The following is a 13,641-nucleotide window of genomic DNA, read 5'->3' as shown; positions in this document are numbered from 1 at the left end:
TAAATATGTTAAAATTAAAAACGAGTACAAATGAAATAAGCTGTATGTAATTAAAGTTAAAATTATATCAAAATAATTTGAATCGAAACTAACATTTGAATGAATCTAAATACTACACACTATTAATAAGTGAATTTTATATTGTTAACATTATATATTATTACATATTGTTATAAACAAAATGGACCTAAACGAAATAATGACTTTAACAGTTACTGGACTGAAAGAGAAGTTGAGGGAATTGGGTATTTCGACTACAGGTCAAAAACGTGACCTTCAGGAGAGACTTCTTCAACACTATGACTTATCGGGAAATAGGGCTAGTGACGAAGAGTTCAATCACTCAATTTACGAAGACGTAAGTGGAACCACCAACTTACGGTCATCACAGTATATCGTACAGCAACAACAGTTTACTTTAAAAGATATAGGAGATTGTGTCAACACTTTTTCAGGAGAAGGGTCCGTAGATATACGAGGGTGGGTAAGAGAATTTGAAAATAACGCTGAAATCGTTAAATGGAATAACCTACAAAGATTTGTTTATGGCAAACAGCTTCTTCGTGGCGCCGCTAAGCTTTTTATTAGGAGTCAGAATAATATTAACGGTTGGGAAGCTTTGAAGTTATCATTAATTAATGAGTTTGGTTGTAAACTATCTTCGGCAGATGTACATAGGTTATTGAAAAATCGCCGCAAACAAGCAAATGAAACTTTTCGGGAATACTTGTATCATCTCATGGAGGTAGGCAAACAGATTAGTCTAGACGAAGCAAGCATTATAGATTATTTTATAGAAGGGGTTCCAGATTCAAAGTTCAATAAGGCAATTTTGTATCAAGCTAAGAATATAGAGGAACTAAAAGAACAAATCAAAATTTATGAAAAGATAAGGAAATATAACTCAGGGATAGGAAAGATTGTAAATGAGACATCTTCTAATAAGCCAAAAGAAGAGTTAGTTAAAAGATGTTTCAAATGCGGAGACAAATCACATGTAGCAGCTCAATGCCCACAAAAACAATATAAACGTTTTAAATGCAATGAGATGGGGCATCGTTCGTTTGAGTGCAAAATTAATAAAGGCAAAGTATCTAGAGAAGTTAAAATCGAATCAAGCATAAACACTTTAGGGAATACAAGTTTCCAGCCAGTCGTTAATGAAGAATTACATTTTAAAACAGTTACTTTAAACGGGTTTAGGTTCGAAGCTCTAATTGATTCAGGGTGTTCACTAAATCTAATACGTTACGATACGTTGATACTAAGTGGGCTTAAACCCATATTAAGTAATGAGAAAAGAAAATTGTATAGCGCTTGCTCAAATGCGATTGAGACAATTGGAAGTTTTGATGCATTTACGCATATAGATGAGTTATTGTTAAAAGTCAGATTTCATGTAGTCAGAGAACAAGATATTCAATTTGCAAGTATGATAGGAAAGGCTATCTTAAAAGACGTAGATATTGTTTTAACAGAAGATAAAGTAATATTTAAGAAAAAAGATAACTCGAGAGATTATAAATCAGATAGATCAGAATTGAGGCAGGATTTTAAACATGTTATGAAGCAAGAACGAAAGGCACCTATGGAAGCAGGAAATAAGTGGATTAAGGAATTTGATGCAATGAGTTTAAATGAAAGAAAAGATGAGACTACATTGAATTTAGGACATTTGAATGTGGAACTAGCAGGAGAAGTTAAAAATTTAGTTGATAAATACAAATCATCAGGCAAAAGTATATCACCCGTTAAGATGGAAATTGTTTTGACAGATGAAATCCCTGTATATCAGCGACCAAGACGTTTACCAATCGATGAGCGTAGTTTTGTCGATAAACAAATAGAAGATTGGTTGAAAGAGGGAATAATACAATCAAGCTCTTCCAATTATGCTTCTCCGGTAGTGGTAGTTCCCAAAAAAGATGGAGACAGACGCTTATGTTGTGACTATAGACAATTAAATAAAAAAATCGTAAGGGACAATTTTCCAATGGTTGTAATGGACGATGTCTTAGATAGTCTACAAGAGGGGCGAGTTTTTACAACGTTAGATTTATCGAACGGATTTTTCCATGTGCCAGTTGATCCACAATCTAGGAAGTTTACTGCTTTCGTTACGCACAATGGTCAATACGAGTTTTGTGTTGTTCCATTCGGTATTTCAAACTCACCTGCTGTTTTTTGTCGTTATGTTAATGCTGTTTTTCGAAAGCTAATCCAGAAAGGAACCGTTATCACATATATGGACGACTTGATTATCCCCGCAATAGACGAGGTTGAGAGTATTGAAAAACTAAGAGAAGTTTTAGAAGTTAGTGAGTCGTACGGGTTAAAGATTAAATGGAAAAAATGTCAATTTCTTCAACGAAGTGTTGAATTTCTTGGGTACATAGTGGAAAATGGGACCATAAAAATATCGGAAGAAAAGACGACTGCTGTACAAAAGTTTCCGCTTCCGTCCGACAGGAAAATGTTACAAAGGTTTTTGGGGTTGACGTCATATTTCCGACGATTTGTATTAGACTATGCAACGATAGCTAGACCTTTGTCGGACCTTCTAAGAAAAGATTCGGTTTTCAAGTTAGGCGAAGAGCAAATCGCAGCTTTTCAACAACTAAAGGCTAATTTACAAAAAGCACCTATATTACAGTTATTTTCACAAAAAGCAGCTACTGAGGTGCATACAGATGCCAGTAAATGGGGGTATGGGGCAATTTTGTTACAAAAAAATTCGGACGATCAGCTTTTACATCCGGTACAATATATGAGCCGGAAAACAAAGCCGGTGGAAGAGAATTATCCTGCGTATGAGTTAGAGGTACTGGCAATCATAGAGGCTTTAAAGAAATGGAGAATATACCTATTAGGTATACACTTCAAAATTGTGACAGATTGTAATGCATTTACAATGACTCTTAAGAAAAAAGACGTACCGCCAAAAATAGCGAGATGGGCATTGTTTCTTCAGGACTTCAACTACGAAATCGAGCATAGAGCAGGATCTAGAATGGTCCACGTTGACGCTTTAAGTAGGGTGTACTGCTTAATGCTAGAAGACTCCTTAAAGTTTCGGCTAAAGCAAGCTCAAATGAATGACGAATGGACAAAGGCAGTACGCAAGGTTCTAGAAAAGGACGAATATGAAGATTTTTATATAAAATTTGACATTCTTTTTAAAAATCCTGCAAAGGAATTGATTGTCGTACCGAAACTAATGGAAGACGAAATCATTAAGTTGGCACACAGACAGGGTCATTTCTCTATAAAGAAAACTCAGGATCTGTTAGAAAAGTCGTATTACATTCCCCAAGTCAAGGGTAAAGTTTGTCAGACAGTCCGAAGCTGTATCGAGTGCATTATTAATGAAGCCAAGACAGGAAAGAAAGAGGGATTCTTGAATAGCATAGATAAAGAAGATATGCCATTAGGAACATATCACATTGATCACGTAGGGCCATTAGAAGCGACCAGTAAGTTGTACAATTATATATTGGTGGTGGTAGATGCGTTCAGTAAATTTGTGTGGTTGTACCCTACTAAAAACACAGGAGTAGAGGCAGTGGTAGATAGACTCACAAAGCAGGCAGCTGTATTCGGTAACCCAAGACGTATTATTTCGGATAGGGGGGCAGCTTTTACATCAAATTTGTTTAGAGAATATTGTCAAAAGGAGAATATACAAAATTTACTAATAACAACAGGGGTTCCAAGAGGAAACGGACAAGTGGAGAGAATTCATAAAATTGTTATACCTATGTTGTCGAAGTTGTGTACGGAAACTCCAACTAATTGGTATAAACACATAGATAAGGTGCAACAGTTTATAAACAATACACCTCCTCGCAGTACGAAACAGTCTCCGTTCAGGTTATTAACAGGACTTGACATGCGAATGGCCAACATGCCAGACCTAAAGGACATATTAGAAGATACAGTTATTAATGACTTAAATGAAAATCGCGAAACAGAAAGAAAAGTAGCAAAAGAAAACATTTTAAAAATACAGGAAGAAAACCGGAAGTCATATAACTTACGTCGTCAGAGCGAGAAAAACTACAAAATAAACGATTTGGTAGCAATAAAGAGAACACAATTTGGTAGCGGGTTGAAACTGAAGGGAAAGTTTTTAGGACCGTATAGGGTAGTGAAGAAGCTTAACCATGGCAGATATGAAGTAGAAAAGGTGGGTGAAACCGAAGGGCCGGGAAAGACCTCGACTGTCTCAGAATACATGAAGACATGGACAAAATCATTCGAGGACGAATGAAAACAGGACGGCCGATTGTAGAAATAAGACTTTGAGAACAGATACATTAATAATAACTAATAACTTTACTTTAACGAAAATACGACCTACAACACTAAGCCGAACGAAATATAGAAATATGAGAACAGATAATTTAACGAAAATGCGACCTACAACACTGACCGAACGAAAAAAAGACGAAACTGAACGAAGCGTCAGAACGCTGCGCTTGCGTTCGAGTATGTTCTACGAATTCATTCTGGACGGTGACGTGATACCTACCACTTCGTGCGCGTGGACAGTTTCATTTTAAATAAGTTGTTTTTATTGTATTTTTCAACTCTTCACTTTTTATCATTTGCTGAATAAAGTTAAATTCCTATTTTATTGTTAAAAGTATTGTTTTGTTTTAAAAACGCAACAAAGAGGAAAATGCAGTCTAATTTCCAGGAATAAAGGGGACCAGCAGCACTAAGAAGACTACATATATATTCAAGTACTAAAGCCAATTTGGGCCTATGGAGCTCAGCTATGGGGTTGCTCAAGTCAAAACTGTATTGCCTGCATTCAGCGCTTCCAAAATAAGGTACTAAGAAGCATAGTTATAATTATTTGCGATACCATAAAATTTCTTAAATTTCGATTCGATAGTATATAGTGTATTTTCCAATATTTTCATTTTCTATTTTCGATACAAATACATATACATATTTGAATTTATTAGTTTTACTGAAAAGATATACTAAGATATATCTGTTGCATATTTCACTTCTGATATCAACGCAGAGTTGTATTCGCCCGGCTAGCTCAGTCGGTAGAGCATGAGACTCTTAATCTCAGGGTCGTGGGTTCGAGCCCCACGTTGGGCGCAGTATACATTTTTTACCCTAAATCTGAATCAAAAAAGAGGTTTATAAAAATTAATTTACATATATTTATGGTTTTACTATTTTTGTAACATTCAATACTAATATTGCATGGAGAGCAAGAATTTGCGATAAATCTTTTGAAATACAAATCAACTGAGAGCGATGACACTTTCGTTATTTGAAGAAAATTCAACGGGCCCATTAGCTCAGTTGGTTAGAGCGTCGTGCTAATAACGCGAAGGTCGCGGGTTCGATCCCCTCATGGGCCACTATGAATCACTTTTTACAAAAAAAATATTAGTATTTCCCAATCAAAGAGTAGAACTGTGCAGAAGAAGGAGAAGTTTGAATTAAAAAGGTAAATTTAGAATTAAATTTTCTTTCCTACTTTTCATATCTCTGCGCCAGCTGCTGTACATGCTATTAATGTAATGCATAAACTGACAACATTTTATGGGGGTTATCGTATTCTGATTTACGCAAACGAATAAATTTTGTTAATTATCGACAAAAAATATTAATATTTTTAGTGTAAATTTTTAGAAATATCTTGAGCAATAAGTAAACAATGTGAAAATCTAAAAATATTATAATACTAGTTTGAAATCAATAGAGTTAAATTGCAATTGAAACAAGTACCAAGAAAATAATATTACTAGACAGCATCACTGAAGCAGAGCCCCACATGATATTAATAACTGTCATATCGCCTTTAAAAATTAAACTAATTGAAAAGCTCTTTAATTCACGCGACAAATAAAGAGTGAGAAACATTTGGATATTCCGAATGGAATCGCAAATATTTAAAATGCAAATATGTAAATTTCCACAACTTCCGGCGCTTTTAAATTGAGAGCAGTAAATAAACAGCAGTAAAGTAAGCGAATTGTTGCATTTAAATTCCAAAGTCAATAAAGTATTGAAATTGCGGCTATACAAGCAGAAAGGTATAGGCGTCTGTGCACATTACGTGTCATAAGTATTCCGAATGCGTCAATAAATTTGTGGCAATTGATTTTTATCACCTTTGAAATGCTTAATGTCATACGCTATTTAATCAGAATACTGTCTTGATTACATCTAATAAACTGACTACTTCTGGGGATCAGGTAATGTTCGACCAAATAAACGAAATGAGTTTCTCGCCAAAGTTTCACGATGGATACGATGGGGGTCTGAAAGTTTATCAAGGAGTGAAAATACTGGAAATCTTTTATATTTTTGGATAATTAGAATTTGTTTTTACACCTTTTGTTGTAAATATAAATAATTTTTCGAATTTCCGGATACTTTTCTAACAGACTGTGTGACAATTAGAATACAACGCTTACACTATATATAACGCTGTTGGTGCACTTGCACCGATACATAGCTTCATTATATGTGTAAGCGCATATGCAAATTATTGGAAGAGAATCCATTAGACAAATGTTTATCCAAGTGCACAGGCAACCGTACATGACGATTAAACAAATAATGGAGTTGCTGTGAGTGCGCCGCGTTAAATTGCAGTTTTCAATTTGTTTACACTCCGGCTATTAGTGAAGTCTCCGAGCTCGAGCACACAGCCGAGGAGAACAGTCAGTGTTTATTTGACTTCTTCTTTTTTCAACCGCCTTATTGCTCTACTCCACTTGTATCATTTTTGTTCGCTTTTAGTGTTGCGCTGTAGTCTTCTTTTCGCCTGCTGACATGGCCTCCAGTGTTGTTTGCTTTAATTGGCCGCCAAAAGCGGGTTGCTCTAATTGTTTTTGTTCAGCGGATTTGTTGGCACATCCCCCACATAAACATTTGTAGAATTTTAAATTACTTCGTTTGCTTACATTGGAAGTATTTGTAAAGACTATTTTCTTCGCACCAAAGAAAGAAATCGCACAAATATATGTACATACTTAGAATTTAAGGGCATTTACATATATATTAAAGATACTCGAATTTTATGGATATTCATCTCGCATTCTTATTTCCTCGTATGTACAGTGAAAATAATTTAGATATAGAGAATTTGCACAACTTCCCTTTAAAGAAAAAATACATATAGGGTGATTCAGGTCGAGGTAATTTTTTCAATAGCCTTATCATCCAGAAAAAACAACGCAACAAAGTTGCTAAGAGAGTATAACTGTTTTGTTACATAACGGTTGTTTGTGTCACCCAGAAATAAAAGTTAGGTATTGGGATATATATATCCAAATGATCAGGATGACGAGTGGAGTTGAAATCCGGATATCTGCCCGTCCGTCTGTCCGTGCAAACGAGCTTTAGTAAAAATTGAGATATTTTAATAAAACTTGATACATATATTCCTTGGCACCATGAGAAGGTTGGTATTGAAAATGGACGAAATCGGACCATTGCCACGTCACAAAATGACGAAGGCCTAAAACCCATAAAGTGGGCCTGACAACGCCCCCTATTAAGTTTTCTGTACATATCTCGTAAACTACTAAAGCTATATGAACCAAACTCTCTAGAGTCCTTTCTTTTGGGCACTTCCCAATGATATGTTTTGAAAATGGGCCAAATCGGTTCACAACCACGCCTACTTTCCGTATACCAGAACTCTGAAGTCGATCTGAATCGTTTACTATACAATATATAAAGTAAGCACTAGTGAAGATATTGGAACAGAACTTTGCACACATTTTTTAAAAATCTACGAAATCGGACCATAAGTTTTCAAAGACCCATGTATCGAACATGAGGGCATCAGTACTGTGTGTTAAAATTAAATAAGTAAATTGTGAGAGTATAACATGTTTGATAACCCCCAAACTTAGCCCTACCTAATTTGTTCAAAAATGATGTCGGTGAGAACGTAAACGAGAATGGCGACCGTTATAGTTCATGTTTATGATTTCGGCGACATTTGGTTTCGACGGAAGGTTCTTTCGAATCATAATAAACATTCCCCATAAAATTTAAATTTTCTGTGTTTTAAAAAAGTAGTTAACCTCGAAATGGGTGATCCTTTATATAGTAATTTAGCAAGTGATCTTAAAACAATACGGTTATTAAGGGTTTATTTTAGAGGTATAGAAATATAGAACAACTAAAGCTACAATTGAAAAGTGCATAAAATGTCCAATATTTTATGTTTACTATTTCTCAAATTTTATTTTACCAACCTAGGCATAAACAGAGAGGAAATAAATTTGATAGAAATATTTCTCCGCTTTAACGATTTCTGGGCAAGTATACCGGACACGGAAATATATATGTCTACTTCGACAGCTATCATTGTTTATTCTAGAAAATAGTATAAACCTAAAAAAGGACTTTTTACATTTCAAAATGAATGTCTGATACGTAGACTCCTAATTTATTATAGTCACGTTTCAGCAACAAGTGTTTGCGTTTAAAAGCTTTGTGTGGCCGCAGGCTGCTTTAATGCAATTAAAATTTATGCGTTACAGTCATACAAAATTAATCCACCAAACTGTACGAAATTCCACCGAGAGTTAATCGCCAAGCTTAAGTATTCACATGAGTTAAGCCAGAGAATGGTTGTTGACAGCAATGACAGTGTCATATGGCAACATATAAGCACGAGAGTGTATTTATGCATAATGCAGGTCACAAGCAGCTATTTCGACATTTCGATTCATTTTATTGGTTGGACCAACTTCTTAGAATAGCTACATATGTATATTAGAAATGAATTTTTGTGCGAAAAACCTAAGCTAAAATACTAATTTTTAATACGTTGATAAGCTGAAGTCACTATACATAAACTCCTTCCTTCCATTCCTTCCTTAACTCCATTTTCCACAGTAACTACAGACCAAAAATATATTAAAAATATTTTTATTACAAGCCTCAGGCGTAGCTATAAATATTAAAGGAAAATGCCAAATGAATATTAAAGGAAAATGCCAAATGAAAATCATCATAAATAGAGACACGGACAACCGAGACGGAATGGACGGGGGCTGATCTGATAATCATGCGTACATCTCCCTGGATATCCTGTCACGAGGAATTATATGGCTGAGCTTAATAAAGCTGGAAACGCTGGATGCGCTGCAATTGTTTACTCGCCGCTGTTCGCGTGTAATGCTGCAATGAATTTTTAATTGCATGCAACATCATCATGCCACAGCGAAGAGTCAAACGAGCGTCTCAATGGCAATGGAAGGGGTAATTAAATATCGCACATTGACAAATGAGCAACAACTGACAGCCGCGAACTGTCGCAGGGCACAGTGGCGATAACTTTTGAGAAGCAGCAGCAACAACTACAACTACTACAGCAAATGCAAAAACAATGTGACCAAAATGTAGTATGCATTACAATTCGCAGACACACTTTATAGTTTCATCATAGGTATGCAGATGATGTATGGTATGAGCGCTTGTGTGTGCTCATCACTCGTAAAAGTGCCAAACCGAGCAAACGAGTAATAATTCGTGGAATATGGCGAAAACACACAAGTCGACTATAAAGACTATAACACGAAAAAGATATTAAGAAATTAAACGCGACAATTTTTACTTTCGCAGAAAACTATTTTTGTTTTTGTTGTTTTTGGTCAACAAATTGTGCCATTAAATTTATACATTTGTTAGCTAACGCACTAACGAGTTACTTTAATAGCCAATAAAGTTGTCATCATGCCAATTTTCAGCTGTCACGTTTTTTTCGACGCTTGAAAACTTAAAGAGCAAGACTGCGCGCTCACGAGCGATACCAGAGTATGTATGTATGATTTGGCTTTGTGAGTAAGATGAAGTGCTGGAAAGCAACTGTGTGACATCTTAGGAAAAATTCGCAGCTGAATCTCACATAAATAAATCAATTAACACTTGGAATAGTCGACGTATAGTTTGAAAATTCAGCTACATACAAATCATTCAGAAACATGGAGATTTATAGTACCTCCATATCCTTAACTTTCACTCGTATATCTTTGTGAAGACTTCAAAAGTGAACTTATCGATTATTTCCACTTTATTAATATTAACATGCGCCAGTATAATATGCTGTCGTATAAAGGAAATTGCAGTATACATATTAAGGACCCCTATTTAAGGTCTTTATTAAGGTTTTCTGATGGAGCCGATTTATTGTCGGTCGAGCTATGAGCTACGGCGGCGACAAAGTTCTATCGAGCGCACTGTGTGAAAGACTAAAGCGCACCGTCAACAAACTAATTGGTCCTTATCAGTGTGGATTAAGACCTGGAAAATCAACTACTGACCAGATATTCCAAATGCATCAAATCTTGGAAAACACCCGATGAACACTCACCATCTTTTTGTCGATTTTAAAGCTGCTTTTGACAGCACGAAAAGGAGCTGCCTCTAAAGTAAAGTCCTCTCTCGACGAACCAGAACCAAACTATATAAGTCTCTCATCATTCCCGTCCTACTTTATGGTGCAGAAGCGTGGACGATGTCAACATCTGATGAGACGACATTAGGAGTTTTCGAGAGAACAGTTTTGCGCAAGATTTATGGTCCTCTGAAAATTGACTACAGCGAATACCGCAGACGATGGAACGATAAACTTTATGAAGAAGTTTATTTTTGGCAGTAAAAACAATAACAAAATGAGGCTTAAAGTGATTTGTAAATGGCTTCTTCAATTTGAAGAATTTCCCTTATACCTCATTAAAAACAGCTCAAATAACTCCAGATGTTTACCGATTATTTTGTTAATGATTCAGTTGATCGTGTCACTACATTCTCCAAATATATTTTGTGCCCTAAAAGGCCTAATATAAGGTAAGAAAAGTCCAACAATAAGTACTTGCAGATTGCAGACATGAGCCCACATATAAACGAATAGCCAGAATGTAGAGAATACTTTCATAAATTTAGTCCGTCTTGTCTCTCAAAAAATATTTAGAAGTTACTTTGTGTCCTTTAATTCTGATTCTTCTTATTCATATTCATATGTTCCAGGATTGTAATCTTTGAACTTTGCTTTACATTTAAAATATCTTACTCTTTGAACACTGTCAAAATCATAATGAAATTGCCTAAATTGAAAGTGTCAAATGAAACATGCAAGAAAATTACCACTCCCTCAATGGGTTTTCAGAACCTTAACTTGGTAGACGTAAAAATATCCTTATCATCTATATTTTTGGATAAAGTCCTCACGGTTATACTTGAATACTAAATATTTCTTGAATGTGGGCTTACTACAGCGTCATTCAGTGTAACCCGAAAAATATATACATATGCACATTGTATAATTCAACTCTTTTGCCTAATATTGCATTATCTCTTTCCTCTTTGCAGTTATAATTATTAACAAAATGTCAACACAAAACACAAGGTTATCAATTATTGAAATTCAATTTAAAATTTAGTATTCTTTGCTTGAAAAGCATTAAGAATGATCTAAAACTCTAGTGATTTGTAACTCTAGCAGATAACAAGAAATTGGAAAAATTATAACGATTGTTTTATTATTGTAGTACAACCCTTTCGAATAGCAACATTGTAGAGGCAGAAGTAGAGTACGACGCTACAAATAGCGGTAAAATTTGTTAAGTCGCAACAGTGGCTTGCCATACGTATTTCGATCTTAATCTTATTTAGAAACTAAAGATCGGAGCTAAAAGCGTAGAGGTTCTGGATATGTATTTCAACAAGTTCATCTTTATTTGCATCACACTCTGTTGTGCCACGATAGTCAAGGCTTCTTTTGCGATAGCTGAGTGTGGGTCAGGCCAAAGTGATGACATATCTATATCTTATTCAGCGGAAGTTCCACACAAGCCTCCAAACAAGCCGGAATTATACGAACTATTACCTCCGCCTACGAAAAAATCTACCAAAAAATCGAATAGAAAGAAAGGCAACATCGAATTTAATTACGGAAAGTCAGAAAATGGACACAAGGGCAATATCTCTGTAAATGGTAAAACCGAAAACAGCAAGGTCAATTTTGATGGACATGTTAACATTGAGCGCGAGAACGATACCAACCATTTCGAGGGCGGTATTAAAATAACTTGGATCTTTTTTGATTTGTAACAAAAAACATTTTTGAGAGAATAAAACTAATTTTGTTCAGCAAACATAGGTATGTGTATTTTTTCGATGTAAAATGAAGCTTTATTTAATACATTCATTAGTTAATTAAATAGCAAAGCATCGAATCCTGACACTTTGGCCACCAAGAGAGAAGTTATGTAATTTCAAAACACATTGATTTCCCACTTTTCTATAATGAGAAATTTATCCTGTACACACTAAGTACATATGGGTCTATGATTATGGAATGTCCTCCACAACTGTCACACGGCAGCATTCGCAGCAGCTGGTAGTGGTCCGGCGTCAATGTGTCGTTGATGTTTCATAAATAGACATATGACAACCTCTGCGAGAAATCGTTATTAAATTTAATTAAATTACGACGGCTCAAATGTGTTCCGTGAACGTCAGAATGCTAACGAAAAAACATGTATTCGGTATTACATTACTCGATAACTAGGATAGGGGCCCCAAACGTTATGGTTGAAATATTATTTTTGGTAATTGTAGGCATTTGGAAGTGAATTGAAGTGTATTTCAGTCACAAAAAATATCGATTTTAGCATTTTTCTGAACTATATCTGTATTATATATTAAATATTATACGATTACAGCCAGGAGCATACTTATGAAAACAACTGATAATAATTCGGTTTTTTACCATCACCAGGTGGCAGGCGGAACCCATTTCTTCACTTTTTAGATGCTTATCTTGATGTTAAAACGATAAATGTCGCATTAAACCACCTCTGACAGCAGGATATCGCATAAAAATCCAACGAATGCGCTGGTTAGCCCATGTCGTGCGTATGGAAGACGATGCTCAAGTGAAAAGATCCTTAGACTCGGGAGCCATGGGTGGGCAACGGAAGCAATGTGCGCCCATGCACATCGCATCCAATGAAGGACCAAGTGCATAGGGACCAGTCTGAACATGGGATGTACAACTGGCGTGACTTCGCATAGGATAGAGACAACTGGCGAAGATTTGTGTTCGCGGCTCAGATCGACCCTCGGTTGTAGTGCCAAAGAATAAGAAGAAGAACAGCTTGTAGCTTACCTTCTATAAGAGAATTGCTTTTGAATAATATTTTGTTTCTTTAAATCGGAATGGGCACATGAAATTAAGTAAACATTTCACTACAGGGTGCACATTCCCATATGTAAGCACACATGTGTTGGAACATCACATTATTGGGTTTTATTAGTCAATGCAAACACGAATTAATGGGTGCATGATCGCGTCTTCATAAGTCTGGATAGACAGACACACAGAAATGAAGAGCACAACATTTGGTAAAGAGAGCAGCAGATATTAACGAAGGAATGCCCTGTTAGGAAACAAGTTCTGCTTCTGAACTCGTTCACAAAAAACTGGTACGGCCTCAACCAACCAAGTCACAGAAGAACAGTTCAACTCGGTAAAATACAATAAAAGCTAATGCATCCTAAGAATATCTTAGTATATTGAGTATTATAGCTGAGTGTAGTTTAGCAGATGCTAAATGAAGGACCCATTGCAGTCTCACAATG

At 35.7% G+C, this 13,641-nt stretch overlaps 1 protein-coding gene and 2 non-coding genes across 5 annotated transcripts in view; 2 read left to right on the top strand and 1 right to left on the bottom strand.

The window, feature by feature from the left end:
• LOC105216288 (cyclin-dependent kinase 14) overlaps positions 1-13,641 on the bottom strand; it is a 224,713-nt gene that overhangs the window by 180,761 nt on the left and 30,311 nt on the right. The gene's annotated exons all lie outside the window — the stretch shown is intronic.
• Trnak-cuu (transfer RNA lysine (anticodon CUU)) lies at positions 5,046-5,118 on the top strand. Its single transcript has one exon. It is a non-coding gene; the product is annotated as a tRNA-Lys (tRNA).
• On the top strand, positions 5,314-5,387 carry Trnai-aau (transfer RNA isoleucine (anticodon AAU)). The gene has a single exon. It is a non-coding gene; the product is annotated as a tRNA-Ile (tRNA).

This window comes from Zeugodacus cucurbitae, chromosome 4, assembly GCF_028554725.1.
Source record: "Zeugodacus cucurbitae isolate PBARC_wt_2022May chromosome 4, idZeuCucr1.2, whole genome shotgun sequence".
In the NCBI taxonomy this organism is placed as follows: Eukaryota; Metazoa; Arthropoda; class Insecta; order Diptera; family Tephritidae; genus Zeugodacus; species Zeugodacus cucurbitae.
Note: the sequence above shows the minus strand (reverse complement) of the source record. Positions and strands in the feature narration are given on the sequence as shown.